This window comes from Cotesia glomerata, linkage group LG7, assembly GCF_020080835.1.
Source record: "Cotesia glomerata isolate CgM1 linkage group LG7, MPM_Cglom_v2.3, whole genome shotgun sequence".
NCBI classification, from domain to species: Eukaryota; Metazoa; Arthropoda; class Insecta; order Hymenoptera; family Braconidae; genus Cotesia; species Cotesia glomerata.
Window position 1 is genome coordinate 17,566,557 of NC_058164.1, and position 22,593 is coordinate 17,589,149.

At 31.6% G+C, this 22,593-nt stretch overlaps 1 protein-coding gene across 2 annotated transcripts in view; it reads right to left on the bottom strand.

Annotated features, from left to right (window-relative positions):
* LOC123268757 (ATP-sensitive inward rectifier potassium channel 11-like) overlaps window positions 1–13,276 on the bottom strand; it is a 213,340-nt gene extending 200,064 nt beyond the window's left edge. Inside the window, exon 1 of one of the 2 annotated variants that reach the window (XM_044734109.1) lies at window positions 12,854–13,273. The gene's annotated coding sequence lies outside the window, so the exon portion shown is untranslated. Of the gene's footprint in view, window positions 1–12,853 lie in introns of both variants that reach the window. The other variant, XM_044734112.1, reaches the window with a different exon arrangement.
* Between the last annotated feature and the right edge of the window lie 9,317 nt (window positions 13,277–22,593).

Below are 22,593 nucleotides of genomic sequence, written 5' to 3' on the forward strand. Positions count from 1 at the left end.
AACAACTACCATTAGTGCCTAGTCTTTCCCCGGTGGTTTCTGACTCTGTCTCAGAGTACTTCTGAGAAACTTCATGCTCATCGCTTTCATGATCATCTAATAAATCCAATTCAATAGGAATATGGAATTCAGGCATTTTTCTTAAGTTTTCATGACAATATTTATATGTTCTATTACCCGTTAAAGACTTTAAGGTATAACAATTACCGTCGAGAATTTCGATCACCACGAATGGACCTCTGAACTTCGGATCAAGCTTTGTTTGGTGTCTTTCTTCATTTTTAATTAATACAAATCTCCTACTTTAAATGGAACTATCTTTGCTTTATTCTTATCAAATCTAAACTTATCATATTTTTCATTAACTTCTATGTTATCAATCGCTTTTTGTCGTACGTCAGAGATATCAATTTCTTTATCGTCTCGATCAACTATCATACCAAAAGGTCTAACTACTCTGCCAATTAGCAATTCTAACGGAATAGCTTTAGTAACTCGATTAGTAGTAAAATTAATTGCTAATTGAATTTAGTTTACAACTGCTTGCCAAGAGTTTCCACTCGTTTCGGCTGCAGTAAACATACTTTTTAGGGTACTCATTACGCATTCTACCTGGCCATTAGCCTGACTTGAACCCGTAGCTACAAGATGTAATTTTGAGTTTTATGAGGTGCAATACTCTTGAAATTCTTTACTTGTGAAACATCTACCTTGATCTGCAGTTATACGGGTCGGTGGGCCAAACAATGATATAGCATTTTTCAGAGACTTAATAGTATTGAAACTATCTATTTTTCGAGTATGACATAATAAAACAAATTTGGTAAATGCATCTATCAAAATAATAACGTATTCTTTTAAATCGTTTTTACCCGTTAATTTACCTGTAATATCCATGTGCACAGTATGTCAAGGGATGCTGGTCTTAGGAATAGGATGAAGCTCTGCTTGTACTTTGCCTTGAGCTTGACTTGGAAACTTTACAGGTATAACAGTTATCAATGAATTTACGAACATACTTCGTAATTCCTTCAAACTAATAATACTCGCAAACCTTGTCAAGTGTTTTCTCCCATCCTAAGTGCATAATTGACTCGTGCACGTGATTTGATACCGACCACCTAAAAGCACATGGAACAATAGGTAAACATAATGTTTTACCTCGCCTATGGATTTTTCGGTGGAATAATCCCTGCCGTACTTCATAGGTTTTAACAAGATTGGACGCGATTTCATCATTTTATAAATCAATTATTATCTTACTAATTTCTGAGTCGCGCCGCTGCTCAACAAGGAGCCAATGATTGGAAATTTCCGTCAAATTTATGCGTTCCTGTAAAATTTTATCTGAATTGCTACACAATTGTTCCGTAATAGAATTACGCGAAAAGAAATCAGCGTGAGCCATTCGTTTACCTTCTCTATACACGATATCAAATTTAAAAATCTGTAAGAAATCCCACCACGGTGAACCCTTGGTGTTAAGTCAGTCTTTTTCTGAGAAGCTTTTAACGAATTACAATCCGTAATTACTAGGAATAGTCGGCCATGCAAATAATAGCGGAAAACTTTACTCCGTTAAATACAACTAGAGTCTCTATTCATATGAATGATATCGCGACTCAGCTGAACTAGTAGCTTTGCTATAATACTCGATAACTCTATTTGAACCATTAAATTTTTGCATTAATATAACCCCATAGCCTTCAAAGCTAGCATCTGTATGCAACTCTATAGGAAAGTTCGGATTGAAGATCAATAGTACAGGCTCACTAGTCAATACAGAGATTACTTTCTGACGGATACTTTCATGTACCTCAGTCCATTCAATATTTCTTTTGCTACCTGAGGTCAGAGGGTATAAGGGTTTCGTTACCTGTGGGTTTTGAGAAACGAGTATTTCGAAAAATTATGAGAATACGGATTTAATGAAAATAACAACTAATTTTTGAAGTCTGTCTAACGCTTTCTCGATAGTTGAAGCTATAATCATAATACCATCCGTATACACAATGACGTATGTATATGCAAATTATCCGAGGGATCTTACAACAGCGCGTTAGAAGATAGACAGTGCGTTCTTTAAGCCAAGTGACATGGTCAAATATTCATATTTTCTATCAGACGTTACGAACACCGTTTGTTCAATCGATTCTGTCTCAACAGGGACTTGGTGGAATCTGCTAGCTATGTCTCAGCACGTGAAATATTTTACATTAGAATTTCGAGCTATCTGATCAGCAATAAGGGGTAATAAAAATTTATCGTTAATTGTATTATCATTTAATAGTTTACTTTTAATTAAGCATACACGAACAATGACGGCAGAAAAATCTATAGTATATCGAGAATTTGTATGGTTTAATGAACTACCGAAAATGATAAAAGAACAAAAATCAATTAATGTATTTAAGAGATTATTGAAAAATCAAGCTAAAACAATGTATTTATAAAAAATATATCCTTAAACTTTTGTACCAAAGAAATAGAGAATTATAATTGTAAAGAATATAGCAAATGCTAAATAAATAACTCATTATTATTATTATTTAATGAATGATAATCAACATATAGATGATCCAAAACATCTTTCTTTTTAACCAATAATATAGGGTTTGCAAAAGATGAACGATTGGTACTTATAACATTTGCTTTCAATAGTTCATCTACTCTTTCATTTACTACCTGCCTTTCCTCAATACTAAGACAATACGCTCGCCCTTGTACAGTTACATTAGGGTCAACTAAACGTATTTTAAGTACCCCAGTATTAATCCCTGAATAAATAAATCTGTATATTCTTTTAAGATCAAAATAAGTTTCTCTTTATCATCTCTAATTACGTCAGTATCAATATCATTAAAATGTATTTTACTAATAGATTCGAGTTTATTACACGCATTATCCTGATTACTTTTAGATAAGTTAAATTATTTGAAGTTATATTTACATCAAATCCTTGCCCAAGAATTTTACGACTAATAAATATGTCACATTTTAAATAATCATGTGCAACAGTATGAAAAAGTATCTTTAACTTATGGCTTTTAATAGTTATGTCAAACAAAATTTTTATAGTACAGTTCACGCTAACATTTCCAATACCCTTCAGAATTGTTAAATTATTTTTCCTTTTTCCTGCGATCCTAGTCGCAATACTTTCTTTAACCAATGAGCATTCCGCTCCTGAATTAAACCAAAATGAAAACGACTCACCACGATGTATTACAAAACCTGGCAGAGTTGTCACGGTGCGGGAATTGATTCGCCACTCAATAGATCCCTTGAAAAGCGTCGATTGCTGCAATAATTAATAAACTGTCTCCCAGAAGACATTCCACCAAACACACATTCACTGTCACACACCAAGTAAACGAATCCGCGTTTGAATTTCCCGGGTTAAATTTCGGTAGTGAAATACTACGATTCAGTGACGCCGGTTTTGTGATAGCCTTCATTAGCTTCACAAGACTTTTGCTTTGAATTTCCAAAAATAGTTTTAAATTGCTCAAAGGAGAATGCAGCAAATGATTCTGATCCCACTTCTGATGTCGGAAAAGCATTATTAGGGACGTTATTACAGTCCATTGGATTCGTTTATTCAATTATTTATTAATTTAAAATAATTAAAATATAACACTGATCTAAATTTTGAAATATAATGTACGCTAACTTGTATAAACAATATTACGATTAATTATCCAAATATAATTAATATACAAGGTAAAAGCGCTGGGGAATGAGACCGAGAACGAATCCGGGGTCAGCAGGATATATTCGATGTCTTTACTTGATCAATGCTCAACGAGAACTACTCGTCTCAGTACCCTAAGTACTTCTTCTCTCAAAAAATATTTCGACAGCCCTCATTGTCTGTCGATATCTTTAACTGTATACTTTTTACTTCTATCCTGTGACCTCGGCTACGTTTGGTGACCATTGTCACTCCGGACTCAAGCCCATTGCCATAACCATAAAAATTATAATCGGCTTAAGTTATAAATAATTATTAAATATTCTATGCTTTACAATTTTGCTTAAAACTAACAGACAAACTAAAATATTGGGAATTTCCCTATCTCTAGGAAAACCCAGCTCGATGTTATCTCCGACATATATATACATATGACTTATCTTAAGGATGCAAGATTATGTCCAAAAAATAAAAAAAAGTTGAAATTAATTAATTATTTAATATTTTCACGTCGTGCATTTGATTTTTAAATACTCAAAATTACAATATTATGTATCTGCACAACTTTCCCTTTTATAGAAGTTGCAAAAAACAAAAAAAAATTGTTTTTTGAAATACAAAAAATTTTTTTTTTAATTCAAAAATTCATATTTAAAAAAAAAAAACCCTTTCCAAAAATTTCAGGATCTTTTAAGATCAGTACAAGGTATCATACAAAAAAAATTGAGTCTAAATTTTAATGGTGCTCTTAGTTTTTGACGATTTTCAAAAATTCAAAATTCGACAAATTTGGCATTTTTCAAAATTTTTTTCCAAAATATTTTTTTTTTTTCAATAGCACCAAGTGCTCCCTTTCAAACAAAAGAAAGACCATTCCTGTATCTATAATAGCATTCGAGATATTGCAAAAACAAAATTGAAAAACTGGAAAAATCGCGAAATTTTGAATTTGCATATCTTTTGAAAAAAATTTTTTAATTTTTTTTTCTTTAGCAGAACTTCGTTTTATGATAAAAAAAAACTTCTGACCAAAATTCATCCAAATCGAAAGGGGTCGATTCCAACTATTGGTCGATTTGACATGGAATGACCCATATATCAAATTATATCAGCCCAGACCAAATTATATTAGGCAAAATCAAGCTATATCAGGCCTGATATGGCCAATTTTCATATCAGGTCATATCAGGCCTGTCAAAAATTATACATGGACATATTAGATCATATCAGGCCTGATATGATTATAATAAAAATTTTGATATGGCCATATTAGGACATATCAGGTTTGATCAGAATATTTTTTCACGGGTATAATTATCTTCAGATCACGCTTTTACTTGTCCACTTTCAATAATTTTTTTTTAATTTCTTTGGTGGTTCCGAAAATTAAAAAAAACGATCAAAAGTGAAATCTACTTATCCATATCGGGTGTGGCTGAATGGCATTTTTTAAATTTAATTTTTGTGAATAATGATTTTTGATCTAAAACTTAGCCGGTCATTTTATTTAGAGTATTTTTGTAAACTGATGATAAAAATCTTTACAAATTACGTATCCATAGCGAATATTGAATATCGAATAAATCATCAATAATTAATTATTAAGCAAGCACTTTTGCTACATAAATATTAATAATGAGGGTATCTCTGAGTTTATTAAATAAATTAATTCACTCTTGAATTAATTTATTAAGACCCTCTAGAGTTTAACCTTGAAATCCTACTCTTTTCTGCAGCACGTGCGTTAGGGGCATATCATAGGAATGTAAGAATTCACAGAAATTTGATACAGCTACATTTCTTAACTACGGTACTGTCAGTATATGTCTAACTAGCTGTTACCCGCCCGCTCCGCTGGGCACTTCATAGAATTGTATTTTTAGAGATCTAGACTTGAAATTTAATGGGAGTATTGTTTAAATTTGTACAGATTTCAAATTTTATCAGATTGGCCCGTTCCTTTTATCCCTGTGATTATTCTAGCTAATATTCATTGTAAATTTTAATGTGCAATCACTATGACATTCCAGTGGTTTTTTTCCAAAAATGAATAATGACTGAAACGAAGAAAAAAATTTGAAATGATCATTGAAAGTTTCAGTTAAAGTAATTGCGTGTCTCATAGGTGAAGTTGAAATTTGGCTAGCTTAAAGCGTGACGAATTTTGCCGTTAATTTAAATTTCCTCCGTGACATCAATTTTTCATAGAAACTTATTTGTACAAGTTTTTAACGAATTCTCTTAGAATAAATAGCCAAATTCCTTTTTCACATCTCAAGTGCTTAGAAAATGCATTCATTTCAATCTGTTATGTTCCCGCGATCCGGTAATAAGAACAATTCATGGGTTATGTGATCAGCAAAAGTAAAATGTATGTAAAATTCTTAGTCCGTTGAGTGAATAGCTACATGTAAAGTTAAATTTTGGAAACCTTACAATGACTTTTTTTGCCGCTGCCAAAGAGACGATTGTTGTGAGAAAATATAATTATTAAAAAAGGAAAATATTTAAATCCGTTGGCCTTGGAGGCCATTCCCATAAGTTCCTGTTTCTCTTGCGATTCTATCAAATTCTATATCTGTAGGAACTGTATTTGAAAAGTATAAATTTTTTGACAATTATCACTCCCACACTCTTATATGGGAGAGGAATTCCATAAGATCCTATTCGAGAAAATTTCTACATTATAAACAAAAGGTTTCAACAAAACTTCAAGTCCATAGAAACTTTTGTTTGGAAATGAGAGATTTTCATTGTTAACACCCCCGCAATCCCTTCTAGGGTTAGAATTCGAGAAAATCCATTCTTAGCTGAACTTGACATCATACACGAAGATTCTCACCAAATTTAGAGTCTGTAGAAGTTACAGTTTGGAAATTAAAATTTTAGATTTTAGCACCCATCCCCGCAATTCCTATCGGAAATAGTCTTTATTGAAGTTCATTGTGAGATGATCTCTACATGAGAAATAAAAGATTTTTACCAAATTTAGAGTTTTTAGAAGCTATATTTTGGAAATTAAGATTTTTTATTGTTAACACCCACCCCCGCGATCCTTATTGGAGGTAATTCGTTGTAAAGTCCGTTCTTAAATAATTTCTATATTATATGTAGAAGACTTTTACTAAATTTGGGGTCTGTAGGAGCTATAGCTTGGAAAATAAAAATTTTATTTGTTAACAACTACCCCTACAAACCCCTGTGAGGTGAACCATCGTGAAATTCGTTCGTATATTATTTCTACATCTCTTACAGAAAATTCTTACCCAATTTGGAATATATGGGAGCTGTAGTTTATAAACGGAATAGTTTTATTGTTAACGCCCCCGCAATTCTCTTTTGAGGTAGAATATCGTAGAATTCGTTCATAAATTATTTTTCCATCACTTGCAGAAAGTTCCTACAAAATTTGGAGTCTGTAAGAGCTACAACTTTAAAATTCAAAATTTTCATTGTTTATACCCATCCTCGCAACCCCTGTGGGGTGAGATATCGTAAAATTCGTTTATAGATTATTTCTATATCTCTTACAGAAGATTCCTACCAAATTTGGAGTCGATAGGAACTATAGTTTAAGAACGGGAATTTTTCATTGTTAACGCCGTCGCAAACCCCTTTGGGGGAGGAATTTAATAAAATCCATTCTTAGCTGAACTTGACAGGAAAATTATACCAGAAGATTTCCACCAAATTTAGAGTCTATAAAAGTTACAGTTTGGAAATTGAAATTGAAAATTCTAACACTCACCCCCGCAATCGCTATTGAAGGTAGAATTTATTGAAATCCTCATTTAGATCACTTCTACATCACACATAGAAGACTCTCACCGAATTTGGAGTCTGTAGGAGCTATAGCTCGGAAATTTAAAATTGTAATTGTTAACACCCACCCCCGAAATCCATATTTGGAGTAGGTTATCATTAAATATGCTCTTAGATCATTTCTACCACAAATATAGCAGATTCTTACCAAATTTAGAGCCTGTGGGAGCTTTAGCTTAGAAATTTAAAATTTTCATTGTTAGCACCCACCCCCGCAATCCATATTTGGAGGAGGTTGTTATAAAATCCACTATTAGATCATTTCTGGATCACATATAAATGATTCCTACCAAATTTGGAACCTATAGGAGCTATAGTTGAGAAATTTTTTATTTTCATTGTTAACCCCTACCCCGCAATCTTTATTGGGGATGAATTATCATAAAATCCGCTCATAGATAATTTCTACATCACATATAGGAGATTCCTACTAAATTTGGAGTAGATAGGAGCTATAGTTTAAAAATGGGAATTTTCCATTGTCAACGCCTCCGCAACCCCCCTTGTGGGTGGAATTTCGTAAAATCCGTTCTTAGCTGACCTCTACTCGGCGAAAGGAATATTCCTACAAAATTTCAAATCTCTACGCCTTATGGTTCCAGAGATATCGTGATGAGTCAATATATAGGTGGAAATCTCATATATATATATAGATAGATTTATTGGCACCAGATGTACAGCTTGTCTAACAAACTCTGATACATCTTTCGCTTAAATCTACTTTTCTTACACTAATTTTATAATTTATTATTTTATTTTAGTATTTCAACTTGATAGTTAATCTATATTTCAATCTATAACGCTAGTAAATACTTTCTTCGACTTTGGGTCGTTTCCTTAGTTTCAGTTTATCGCATATAGCAGATTCTTTTCAAATTTGGAGCTTATAGGAGCTACAGCTCGAAAATTTAAAATTTTAATTGTTAAAACCCACCCCCGCACCCCCCTGTGGGGAGGGATATCGTAAAATTCGTTCATAAATGATTTTTACATTACTTACAGAAAATTCATACAAAATTATGAGTCTGTCAGAGCTGTAGCTCGGAAATTTAAAATTTTCATTGTTAACGCCCACCCCCGCAATCCATATTGGGGGTAGGCTGTCATTAAATCCGCTCTTGAATCATTTCTACATCCCATAGAACAGATTCTTACCAAATTCGGAGCCTATAGGAGCTAAAGCTCGGAAATTAAAAATTTTCATTGTTAAGACCCACCCCCGCACTCCTCTGTCGAGTGGGATATCGTAAAATTCGTTCATAAATTATTTTTACATCACTTACACAAAATTCATACAAAATTAGGAGTCTGTAGGAGCTAAAAGTCGAAAATTTTTAATTTTCATTGTTAACGTCCACCCCCGCAATCCATATTGGGAGTAGATTGTCATAAAATCCACTCTTAGATCATTTCTACCTCGCATATAGCAGATATTTATCAAATTTTGAGCCTTTAGGAGCTACAGCTAAAAAATTTAAAATTTTCATTGTTAAGACCCACCCCCGCATTCTTCTGTGGAGTGGGATATCGTAAAATTCGTTCATAAATCATTTTTACATCACTTACACAAAATTCATACAAAATTAGGAGTCTGTAGGAGTTAGAAGTCGGAAATTTTTAATTTTCATTGTTAACGTCCACCCCCGCAATCCATATTGGGAGTAGATTGTCGTAAAATCCGCTCTTAGATCATTTCTACATCACATATAGGAGATTCCTACCAAATTTGAAGTCGATAGGAGCTATAGGTTAAAAATGGGAATTTTCTATTGTTAACGCCCCCGCAACCCCCCTTGTGGGTGGAATTTCGTAAAATCCGTTCTTAGCTGACCTCTACTCGGCGAAAGGAATATTCCTACCAAATTTCAAGTCGCTACGCCTTATGGTTCCAGAGATATCGTGATGAGTCAATATATAGGTGGGAATCTCTTATATATATATATATAGATAAGTATTTATTCTTGGTTGTTTAACAGGACGAAATAAAAAATCGTTTCAAGTTTTGATCTATTGCAGCTATTAATTAAATATTTTGACTTTTTTTTTATTTTTATTTTACACCATGCATTTTTTCTAAGGGCATTATTTCCGAACTCTATTCCAGCCTAGTTTCAGAGTTCTAAAAGCTATAGATTGGAATACACATTTTTTTTTTAATTTTTAACGCCCTCGCACAACCCTCTTGGAGTTGAATATCATAAAATTAATTCTTGATAAACTCAAACATGCCAAAAATATTTTGGCCAAGTTTTAAAGTTCTTAAAGCAATAGAGTGGAAGATACAAATTTTTAATATTTTTAACGCCCCCGTACAACACACTTAGGGTTTAATATCATAAAATTAGTTCTTAGTAAATTCAAAAATGCCAAAAGAAATATTCTGGCCAAGTTCCAGAGTTTAAAAAGCTATAGATTGGAAAAACAATTTTTTTAATTTTTATCGCCTCCGCACTCCCTCTAGGGGTAAAATATCATAAAATTAGTTGTTAGTAAACTCAAAGATGCTAAAAAAAATTTTTTGGTCAAGTTTCAGAGTTCTAAAAGCTATAGATTGGAAGATAAAAATTTTTTTTTAATTTTCAACGCCCCCGCATTCCCTTCTGGGGGTGGAATATCATAAAATTAGTTCTTAGTAAATTCAAACATGCCAAAAAGAATATCCTGACTAAGTTTAATACCTATAAGAGCTGTATTTTTCAAATGTGAATTTTTTTCAATTAACACCCCCGCAACCCCTCTTGGGGGTGGAATTTCGTAAAATCCGTTCTTAGCTGACCTCTACTCGGTGAAAAGAATATTCCTACCAAATTTCAAGTCTTTAGCTCTAATGGTTCCAGAGATATCGTGATGAGTGACTATATAGGTGGAAATCTCTTACATATATATAGATAAGGTTAAAATTAGAGGAAGGGTACTCATATGAACACTTTTTACTTACTTTCGCGTTTACTCATATAAACTCACGGCGTTCTATCATTGGCGTTCTTTTTCACTAGTCATACACGTATACTATTCAAGACTCTCAAGTACTAAAGGGTTGATTTAAGAGTGATGTTTTTGAATCAAAAGAGTGGAATCGCTTGAAGCAAAAGAGAAATTTTGAAGAAAGAAGTTTTTGAATCAAACTTTTTTTTTCGTCTATGAAATATTTCTTAAATGTATCCAAAAGCTTATAAAGAAAGATTTGATTTTTGGTTTTTTTTACTTTTTTTCTTATAAGCCACCGTACCCTTTTATTCGATAAAGCTTAATAATTGCATTTATTTTTTTAACAAAACTGCTTTTTTTAGATTTCTTCAATTTAATTTTCTTAAACATTTTTTAATTTTTTAACTATCGTATATGAATTGAGGTTTAAATTAATTTGGATGGAAGTCTAGTTAAGTCTCTATTAAGTTATTTATTATTTTAATAACCTATTTAATACTACGAATCTTGATTACACAGTGTGATAGCACGAGGGATATTATGTAGGGTCGCAGAATTGGTCCAGACGACAGATTTATGCATACTTCACTTTGAGGTATGACATATAATACTTTAATAGTTAATATAATAATTCAAGGTTGAATTCATAATTTACTAAATTATGGATATAATTTTAGATTTGAATTATGGAGATGATCGGAATTAAAAAATTATATTAATGTAGATTCAAAAATATGCAGATGTATATAAAAAAAAATTAGGAAAACGGTTGACCCTAAAGGCCATCCCTGCAACTTCCCGCTAATTCCGTTAATACCTGGCCGCTTTTTTGAGCTCTTCGAGCTCAAAAGTACAATCTGTGTGTTGTTTTAAGCTCTCCGAGCTCAAAAAGATACCTTTTCTATGCTTTTGAGCTCTTTGAGCTCAAAAGTCTGATAGAAGTTTCATGGAACACTATTTTTTGAATGTTCATACCGCAATAACTTTTGAATGAATGAACCGATTTTTACGCGGTTGGCGGCATTCTACGTAGTTTTTTAAGCCTTATAAATAATTTCTAAGTTTCAATTGGTCAAACTAGAAATTTCGGAGTAACTCTGAAAAAACACTTTTTTTGGTTTTCTTTCGTTCACGATATCTCTCGAACGAATCAACCGATTTTGACCAGCTTGGTGGCAATCGACGTGGTTTTATGATGTTAAGAGCTGATTAGTTTTTGGAATCGATCGGTAGAGCTGTTTGAAAGTTATTCCAAAAAATGTCGAAGTTATGTTGAAAAAATCCTTATTTCCAAATATTTCGTCGAGGATATCTCTCGAACTAATCAACCGATTTCCACGTTTTTGGCGGCAATCGACGCGGTTTTTTAACTTCTGAAATTATTCTATATCATCAAAAACGATCCGAGAAGAAATGACGAAGTTATGTGAAAAACACTTTTCGGTTTTCGGTTTTCTTTCGTTCACGCTATCTCTCGAACGAATCAACCGATTTTGATCGGGTTGACGCCGATCGGCGTGGTTTTTCAAGCTTAAGGACGGATTAGTTTTTGAAGTTGATCGATAGAGCCGTTTAAAAGATATTCCAAAAAAACTACTTTCAAAAATGATTTTTTTCTTATTTTTTTTAAGATTTTTCAAGATTTCTTAAAATCTATCGGTCCGAATCGGTTCAAATTCTCAGGAAATCTAAGTTCAGCGTAGCCCTTTCGAATGGCACCAACCGCGATGAAATCGGTTCAACCGTTCAAAAGTTATAAGCGAGTCACATAGTCACACACACACACACACACACACACACACATACATACATACAGACATAGTGACAACATCGCGGGGGTAGTCAGGGAAGCTTCCTGTGACCTTCAAACGTCGAGATCTGATGAAAACTCGATTTTTGCCAAACGGGGTAAAAACAATAACTTCCCGATTTTTGAAAATCTGAGATTTTTAGCGGGAAGTTAAAAATGTTTAAACGAATTCTTGCAGACATTTGCTTGGCTTGTAAAAGTGAATTGCAAGAAGTTTTTGAATTTACCAAGGCAAGCTAGTTCTACATAAAATTTAATTTCTATTTAATTGAATATCATCATTTTCATCAGTTCAAAATAGATTTACCTACAAGAAATTCAATTTCAATCGAGCTAAAAAATGATTAATTCAGATCTATATAAAGTACAAATTTATAAAAATACAAGTATGAAAAATAATGGATTTCTGGTTAATTTATTTACGTTCTAATAAGTAAAAATTTTATTTTCATTTTACCCACGTTGGAACTTTAAGTAATTGATGATATTGTTTTTATTATTAAAAAGCGGTTGATAGAATACAAATAAAACATTATAAAAAACATTATTAATTAATTATAAATTATATAAATGTACAATGAAAAATACTAATTACTCACTTTTTTACTAACTTGCTTAAGCAAATATATCTTAACAAATTAGGGTGTCGTATATTTCCAAAATTTTAATGACTACGCGACCTCCGCAGGAAATTAGTAAATTAATTTATGTTCCGCGCGCGCATGCTGAAGGATTTGGTAAACTCTTATAGTAAATAACGTCGGTGGATATGAGAATCACTGATTCACCTGCAGATGGTCATATATATATATTCACTGTTTAATATCACTCTAATTACAAATAATTTTTTGTTTTCATATCATAAATAATGTGCTATTACAAAGTATTTTATACTATATTGAAAAATGTTAAGTCAAAAATATTTTGCACATAATAAAATACTATTTGACAATATAAACACACTCAGGTAGACATTAGCGAGTAGAATAGTGACTAAGTGATACTACAGTGGCAACGTATACAATCTCTACTCACTTTTATCCCTACCACTATACTAACTTGCTCACACACATTTTCTTTCACTTTAACTCCACTTGTTGCATGTTTTAATTCAGAGTTACTAGTCTTAACTATTATCACGAAGTGTGGTTTATGACTTCATTCCATAACAAGTCACAATTTTAGATAAATATAAAAATTAATTTGCCCAATGTTTTATTCAAGGTGTAAAAGAACGTTATCGTTAAAAAATATGCTTTTTTTTTGGGTGATTACAAAACAACAAAAAAGTTTGAGTGAATAAATTTATAGAGAATATATTAATCATATAGTTCAGGCCAAAATACAAAATAAAATAATTTCTTTTGAATCCTTCTGCTAAATCTAATTAATTTCTTATCAAAAAGTTCTATATTCTAGTGAATAGCTATTACTTTTGGGCACGTACCGAATTTCTATAAATTGCCTCTGAAAGCTTATTGAATTATCAGAGGCGAAAATTTAAAGTTTGAATTGAAACTTACAAGAGTCATTTGATTATTAAATTAAACTTTTGAAAGTGAATTGAACTTTTGGTTTGGCGGACTAGGCTGGATTAAAACTTAAAGCAGCCTACCAGAAACATTCGGTTCAAATCGAATAAGCCTGAATTGAAACTTAATCAAACCGAGATATTTTTTAGTTCGTCAATTTCAATCCAGCTTGAACTTTTAAAGCTTGTAACAGGGCTATTTACCCTGTGACGGTAAAACCCTAGCGGATCGCTATCTACTAAGTATACACCAAATATACACGGTGTATACGCGGCGTATATACACTGAGTATACACCAAGTTTACACCAAAAATTTTTTCTAAGTCCCATTTTCATAAAAATTTCTCAGTGTTGGAAGCAAAGTCAAAAATTTTTTAAGTGTGACTGGAATAGTATTTTTTTACGACCAAAAAAAGTGTGTCTGGAACGATCAATTTCCAATTCTCATCAGCTCTGAAACTTGAAAAACACCATCGATAGCTGCAAACCGTTTTATTATTAAAGTAAAATAAATTGATAATTATTATTTTTTAGTTTCAGAATTATTTAAGGGAACATTTAAGAAAGAAACAGCACTACGGACAATTGCTAGATTAAATATATAATGATCGATAAAATTGTGAAAGTTGTCCAAACTTGGTGAATAACTTAAATCAAACACATAGAATAGTTTGTACAACGTTGAAAAAATAGTTGCAGGTTTGCAATCTTTTGCAAAATCAATTAAATGTCCATCTAATTGTACAAAATATGTATCCTCCTGACCGTTCATCACAATCATAAATGGTTGAATATTCGTGGTCGCTTTGATATTAAAATCATCAACATAATTTTGCATGTTGGTCCCTTCTTACACACATAAAACATTTATATAATCATTTATTATTATTATTTGTTTCGTCTAAGAAATTTAGATGAACATATGCAGCGAAAATATTAAATAATTCAAACTTACAGAAATTATGTGTAGCAAAGAAGGATTAGGAAATGTAGTTACATTTTTTACTTCATCATTGGTATCTTCTATTGGTGAGTTTGATACATCAAGTTGGTTCTAAAAACAAAAATTCAAGGTATTAGAAGGTGTAGTGTATTTAAGATAAACTTTATATGCCATATCATAAGTACTAACTTTAGTTTAGTAAAATTTTTAAGAAAAAAGTAAAAATTTACCTTCAAGAATTTTTAAAGTTTCTTCATCCTTGATGGATGGTATTAAAATATCCAGCAACTTACTAACTGTATATTTTTAAGGATTTTGAGCTAGAATATAGCGAGATGTTCCAGAGATGGCTGCAAGGTCAACAACCTCTTTTCAGATTTTTTTTCAAATGTTCAGACAAACATGAAAAAAATTGATCAAAATTCTATGACGGAGGTTGATTTTTTTTTTATTTTTTCAGTAGTAAAATGAAAAATCTCTCGAAAAATTTTTTTTATGCTTTCACTCACTGAATTACGACAAATTTATTAACGATGAATTATAAAAACTTGTCCACTGTAAAAAATTTGCGGAGTGAATGCGAAGTGGATGATTTTCAGTTGATTTAGTCCCCACTGAGTGAATTTTTTTTATTGAATAAAAACAAACAGTTATTACTCGAGTTTATTTGCAAAATTTTATTTTTTATTAACTTTTCGCAGAGAAAATTGAAAATTTTTGAAAATCGGGAAGTTATTGGTTTTACCTCGTTTTTCGAAAATCGAGTTTTCATCAGATCTCGACGTTTCGAGGTTCTAGGAAGCTACCCCGACAGTTTTTACGATGATGCCTGTATGTCTGTATGTATGAATGTATATGTGCATGTTTTTTTTTTAATTTTCCTGAAAATTTTAATTTTTTTGAAAATGTTAATTTTTTTTCAAAATTTGATTTTTTTAAATTTTAATTAAAAAAAAAAAATTTTCTTCACAACTTTTGTTCTGAGGACTTCAAAAATTTTTTTAGTGTATACTCGGTGTAAACTCTGTGTACATCGTGCGCATATACACCGTGTAAATTCAGTGTAAACTTGAAGTGTATTTGGTGTATATACAAAATGCACTGAGTATACACCAAATAAACCCCTAATTTACACTGACACTAAGTATATCGAGTTTACACTAAGTTTACACGGTGTATATGGATCCGCTAGGGAACCGCACACGCGTGATAATTATTCGACGCAGCACTGGCGCGTCTCGGTCTTCGGGACCCATTAGCATTAAGTGGGGGAAATTTTGGATTTCTTGGTCAGTTGAGTAGCTGCGGTGAGTTAGAGGTAGTGCAGTGCTCAGTTCAACAACATCAGCAGCCAAAAAGTTCAAGAAGGAAGCCAGTTTTGAACAAAGAGTTTCCTCAGCACAAATTTAACCAGGTATTGAGGCTTTCACATTTTTGATGAGCCAAGGGGGTCGTATACCCGGCTCATCAATTTTACTACTTCTCATTATTAATTAAAGTTTGATAATTCAATTGTTTATAATAATTTGCTCAATAATAATTAATTATTTTAACTGATTTGATTCGTTAGCATTGTGAGCATTCCTCTTGGGGGATTTTATACCCGAGGAATGTTCTAGACCTCTTGGGTTTGAAGTCGTGAGTAATTAATTTATTAATTTGGCCAGTTCATAATTATTAACATCTTAAAATTGGTTTAAATAAATTTACTCCATTAATAAAACATTAATTTAATTTCTGAATATCGAGAATTATTCCAATCGGCGGCTCACGACCGGTCAAGCGTCGGTCGCATACCCGAGGTCATATTTGCTACGCAGTTACGAACAACGGCGTTCATTTTGAGCACACAAATTCCTTGTGAATTTTATTACGCAGAAAATATAAAAGTAACAATTGGACTATCATTACAATTTTTAACAATTGAATTATCATTTATTAATATATTTTTTTATTGGAAATTATTTAATTATTTAAAAATATTTTATTTATTGAGAATCGGTCACTGAGTTTCGACGCCATTGAGATCGAATTACCCGTGGATAATTTTTCGTGAATTTATTTTACATTGAGAAAAATTGTTTTATTAATTATTTATAAATCGAAAAATTCCACGTGGTCATTTATACATTGAACTATTGAAGACTAAAATTAATATTTTATTGGAATTATTTATAAAAACATTTAACGGCATGGATTAAGTCCCAGAAAATTAGTTAGAATTTTATAAAGGAATATTCTTAAGAATTTATTCAAAATTTAAGAAATAAATTACGAGTTGAATTGAAATAAATTTATGCGTCGATATTGTTCTTAAAAATTTATTTAATGTTGAGTATTAAACTCGTGTTGATTTTGGAAGAAGCTTAGGCGTCGTTTTAATCCGAAGTTATTGAAGGTTCTGTTTTATTAATAGTGGAAATTGTTTATGATTTTAATTGCGAGCTAATGACTGGAAAAATTGTAGTAAAGTTAACGTTGTAAGTTTTGGAGTTCAATTTTATAAGTTCGGAAGTAAAAAGTAAAGTAGAGTCAGTGTGTGTGTGAAGACGCGTGGGTTATGTGTGTGAAGATCGTGCGGGTTGTGTGAGGCATTTCTAGAGCGTGTGTGCCAAGTGGACAACGCGACGTAGTTAGAAGCCGTTGTATAGACGCCAAGTGGGGTACCACGGTAGTAAGATAGAAACTGCAGTATAGACGCTCAAGGGAGGGTACTGCAGGATTAAGTTTAGTTTTGAGCAGGTGTGGGAGACCGTTCGTTCTGAAAAAGCCCAATTAGTTTTAGGCAGGTATGGGAGACTGCTCATTCTGAAAAAGCCCAACTAGTTGTAACCAGGTTGTGGGAGACCGTCCGTTAGAACATCCCAGCTAGTCATTGTATCGTCGTTTGGAAAAAGGGTCGTTTGTAAATATCGTTTATTTCGCAGTCAATTCTCCGCGTCGCTAGGTAATAAGTTGTTAGTTTATAAGTGAGCTGAATTGTCAGCAAATTTGTTAAAGTTGATTTGTTATTAATAAAAGTCCGGATATTGTTAAATAAAAGTTTATTCATTCCAGATCACCTTCCTCCACTCTCTCTCCCTGTAGATTATAAGCTCAGCTCTGGTTTCCGGTTCCAGGAACCGTGTTAAAAAATCCTGGTGGCGCCCTTGTTAATTTAGAATCATTTTGTTTATTGGATTGTTCTTTATTTAAATTAATTAGGGGCCAATGAGCGGTAAGTAAAACAACCCGTTACAAGCTTATTTAAAGCTTATTTACCAAACGATCTTCTGAGAAATAATCATGAACCTGGATTGAAACTGATGAGACTACTTTTTCTATTCGCCTTGGACGTAAGGTTCACATCAATTTTCGTAAATTCGCGCCACAAACCTTAGGCTTACATTGCAACCTCGACGCCGTCGGGATAATCAACCTCTTTTGCCACCTTATGACATAAATTACTATTTTCCCTTATAGTTTGGGTAAAATATATGAAAAAAAAAAGTGAAAATTAAAAAAGTTTGGAAAATCCAAAAGTGCACGCTTCATAATCTCATTTTCTATGATAAAATTGATTAAGGGGGAACACCACTGTGACGATCGAAACAAAGAGGTGATTTTCGGGAATTTTTTTGACAGGGAAAATAAAGAAATTTGGGGATCGGATTTTTTTTATTTTATTAAGGGTACATTAAAGATTATTACCCTAAATTTTGATTAAAAAATATTTAATTATTACAAAGTTATTAACAATCTGGTAGAGCACTAGAAAAAATTTCCTCCTCCATGGTCGGTTCGATAACTCAAAAACGGATCATCTGAAAATAAAAACCCAAATTGCTTTTTAATCAGTAAGCATGTAGTTATCGTCGCACGTACGGAATTTTGAAAATTTTAATTTAAAAAAAAATGGCGACTGATTGCAAATTTTCTCACTATTCTTACTATTTTTTTGTTTGTTTTAACCCGGCTAAAAAAATCTTTAAAATAAAATTTTTCAAATTCCGTACATACGACGATAACTATATCCTTACTGATTAAAAAGCAATTTGGGTTTTTATTTTCAGATGATCTGTTTTTTAGTTATCGAACCGACCGTGGAGGGGGGAAATTTTCTCCAGTGCTCGACGAGATTGTTAATAACTTTGCAATAATTAAATATTTTTTAATACAAATTTAGGAAAATAACCTTTAATGTACCCTTAATAAAATAGAAAAAAAAAACCCAATTCCCAAATTCCTTTATTTTCCCTGTCAAAAAAATTCCCGAAAATCACCTCTTTTTCTTTGATTGTCACAGTGGTGTTCCCCCTTAAAATAAAATACAAATACTTTTAAATTTTTTGCGCGATTGTCCACCCAGAAAAAAAAGGTACTGCGCACGTGTTGTAAATGAACCTTATTTACATAGATATAAAAATATACCTATTATATAAAAAATTATTAATTATTACTATTATATATACAATATATAAAAAAATGGACTCGATCGGTTAAGTTTTTCGGCAGTGACCATGCCAGTTTCCATACATACATCAGACACACGGATGACCACGGAATGATTTTTTTACACATTTTTTTTTTTTTTTATTTATAAAGCAAAATGTCATGAGTGTTGAAGCTAGTGTTTTTCCATGATAATTATGTATAAATATTATTCTAAAAGTGCGATAAAAAATAAATATAGATAATTATAGTTCAAAAAATCACTTGATTTTTGTAAGGCGAGAGTAGAGCACACAGTAAAAAATTTTTCGTCATTGTGTAAAGTGTAAAAATGTTTGTGTAGAATTTAACATTTTGGTGTGTAGAATTTAACATTTTAGTATGTTGATTCAACACAATAGAGTGTTGATTCAATACAAACTGTGTAAAAAAAGTTATCAACACAAATTTTTGTGTTAAATTTGACGAAAAATTTTTTACTGTGCACTACTTCATCCGCTTCGCGTATGAGGTGTGCAAAATAATCAGATTTCAATTGCTTATGAAAAATTTATAAGCAAAATTACAACCCGGGTAAAAAAGATTATATATACTTATACATAATTATATATGAAAAGTGGCCCTATATGATTATATAAAATTAGATATCTATATATATATAATAAAAATGGTCTTCGTTTGAGGCTCAATCACGCCTAAACCACTGATCGTATCGACATGAAACTACGACCATTCGATGCGAAATTTTTTCTAGATGGTTTATAGCTATTTATTTTTCGAATTTCAACGTTCCTTCATTTTGTTATTGCTGTTTTACTTTTATGAACATTTATCCCGCTAATAAAAACAAAAGACAAGCATTTTCTCTTGATTCTTTTGTTTTCATGGATTTCAACGGAGTAAATTAAACGGATTATGTTTTTTACATTCAGCTAATAATCTACTCACACACTCCCACGCACTCACCCTTTCACTCCCACTTAAACCCAATAGAATAACTGATGAAAAAGAAATTTTCTTATGAATTTTTTTAATTAATTTTATTTTAATTTAATTGAGAACGGCTAGGCCGATTGGGCTATTTTTTTGTTGTCTTCAGAATTGTCAGGAGAAAGTTTTGTATGTAAGAAAATTTTAAAAAAGTCCGCTAAAGAGTTAAAAATTTTGATGATAATCGAAGGATTCCCATCTATATAGTCACTCATTACGAAATCTCGGGAACCATAGGACTTAGAAATGTGAAACTTGGTATGAATATTACTTTTGCTACATAGAGGTCAGCTAAGAACGGATTTTAAGAAATTCATCCCTCAAAGGGGATTGCGGGGGCGTTAACAATGATTAATTTCCGTTTTTATATAGCTTCTACATGCTTCAAATTTGGTAGGAATCTTCTGTAAGAGATGTATAAATAGTCTATGAACGAATTTTACGATAGCTCACCCCACAGGGAGTTGCGGGGGTGGGTATTAACAATTAAAATTTTTTATTTTCCAGCTATAGCTCTTACAGGCTCCAAATTTTGTAGGAATTTTCTATAAGTGATGAAAAAATGATTTATGAACTAATTTTACGATATCCCGCCCAAAGAAGATTTCGGGGGCATTAACAATGAAAATTTTCAATTTTAAAGCTATAGCTTCTATAGACTCCAAATTTTGTGAGTCTTCTATATGTAATATAAAAATGATCTAAGAGCGGATTTTCCAACCTGTAACTTCTACAGACTCCAAATTTGGTGGGGATCTTCGTGTGTGAGGGAATATTCGTGTATTTCCTTACAACAATCGTCTATTTGGCAGCAGAGAAAAAGTCATTGAGAGGTTTTCAAAACTTAACTTTACATGTAACTATCCAATCAACGGACTAAGAATTTTACATTCATTTTACTTTTGCAGATCACATGAATTCTTTTATTTCGGGATCGCGGAAATGTAACAGATTAAAACGAATGCATTTTCCAAGCACTTGAGATGTAGAAAGGAAATTTGGTTACTTATTTCAATAGAATTCATAAAAAACTTGAACAATTAATTTTCTATAAAAAAATTGATGTCACGGAGAAAATTTTAGTTAACAGAAAATTCGTCGCACTTGAACTTAGACAGATTTCAACTTCACATATGAGACTTGCAATGACTTTAAGTAAAACTTTCAATGCTCATTTCAAATTTTTTTCTTCATGTCAATTATTATTAATTTTTGGAAGAAAGCCACGGAAATGTTATAATGATTGCACATTGAAAGTTACAATGAATATTAGTTAGAAAAATCACATGGATGAAAGATACAAGCTAATTCGATGGAATTTGGAATTCGTGAAAGTCTAAACAATATCGATGCTTACAGTTCTATCCGCGGAGCATATTTATGTTCATAAAAAAAAAAAAAAAAAAAGGAGAATAATGAAAATATGGAAAAAAAAAAAAATAAATAAAAATGAAACATAAAATTTAATTTACTTTTCAATTCGCCCAGCAAAGCGGGCGGGAACGGTTAGTATATATATATATATATATATATATATATATATATATATATATATATATATATATATATAAATATATATATATATATGTATGTATATTAGGGTGATTTTTTTTTTTACTGTATTTTTTTTTTTTTTCGGTCCCATCGTGAATTCTTGTTGGAAATACCCCAAAAAAAATTCCCTGAAAGTTTGAGCTCTTAATATTAATTAACGTCCTCGACCAAGGCATGTGAATATTTCCCATTGAAAATACATAAAAACTTTGATTTTTAATTTTTGAATTTCTAAAGCTCAGCGGCATTTTATGGGATCACTTTGATCAAAGATGGTTTTTTCTTAGAATTGAACGCTCTACAAAAGTGCCCATTGCCGCAAAGTCGTAACTCACACTGGCGAGGCAGTACGGGCCACTGAACCTGATTTTTTCATAAAATTGGCGTTTTTTTGCATTTATCTCGTAAATATCAAGAGCTACGGAAAAAGTGTAAATGACAAACTTGTAGAGAATTTAATTTTCAACAAAAAAAGTCCTATGGACCAAATCGCTAAGATCAATATTAAGCGAGATATTAAGCCTTAAATTTATTTTTTCGTGAAATTTTGGCCGATCATTAATTTAAACTTATTAATATCTTGTTTACTTTCTCTGTTTTTTATATTTTTTCTTCAATATATTTTTTTAAGGCTAGAAAAATAGGATATGATAAGTATCTTACATTATAAAAGCTTATATCTTAAGAATCTTTAATAAATAATGGATTTACGAGTTTCTGCATAAAACTTATGAATTCAATTACACTTAAATAATTTATATATTATTAACAGTTTATTAAATTATAATAGTTCGAATTATATTAACAACAATAAGTATTTAATAAAAATAAAAACAACAATACCAATTAATTATTATTGAAAGCAGAAAAATGAATTGTTAGATTAATT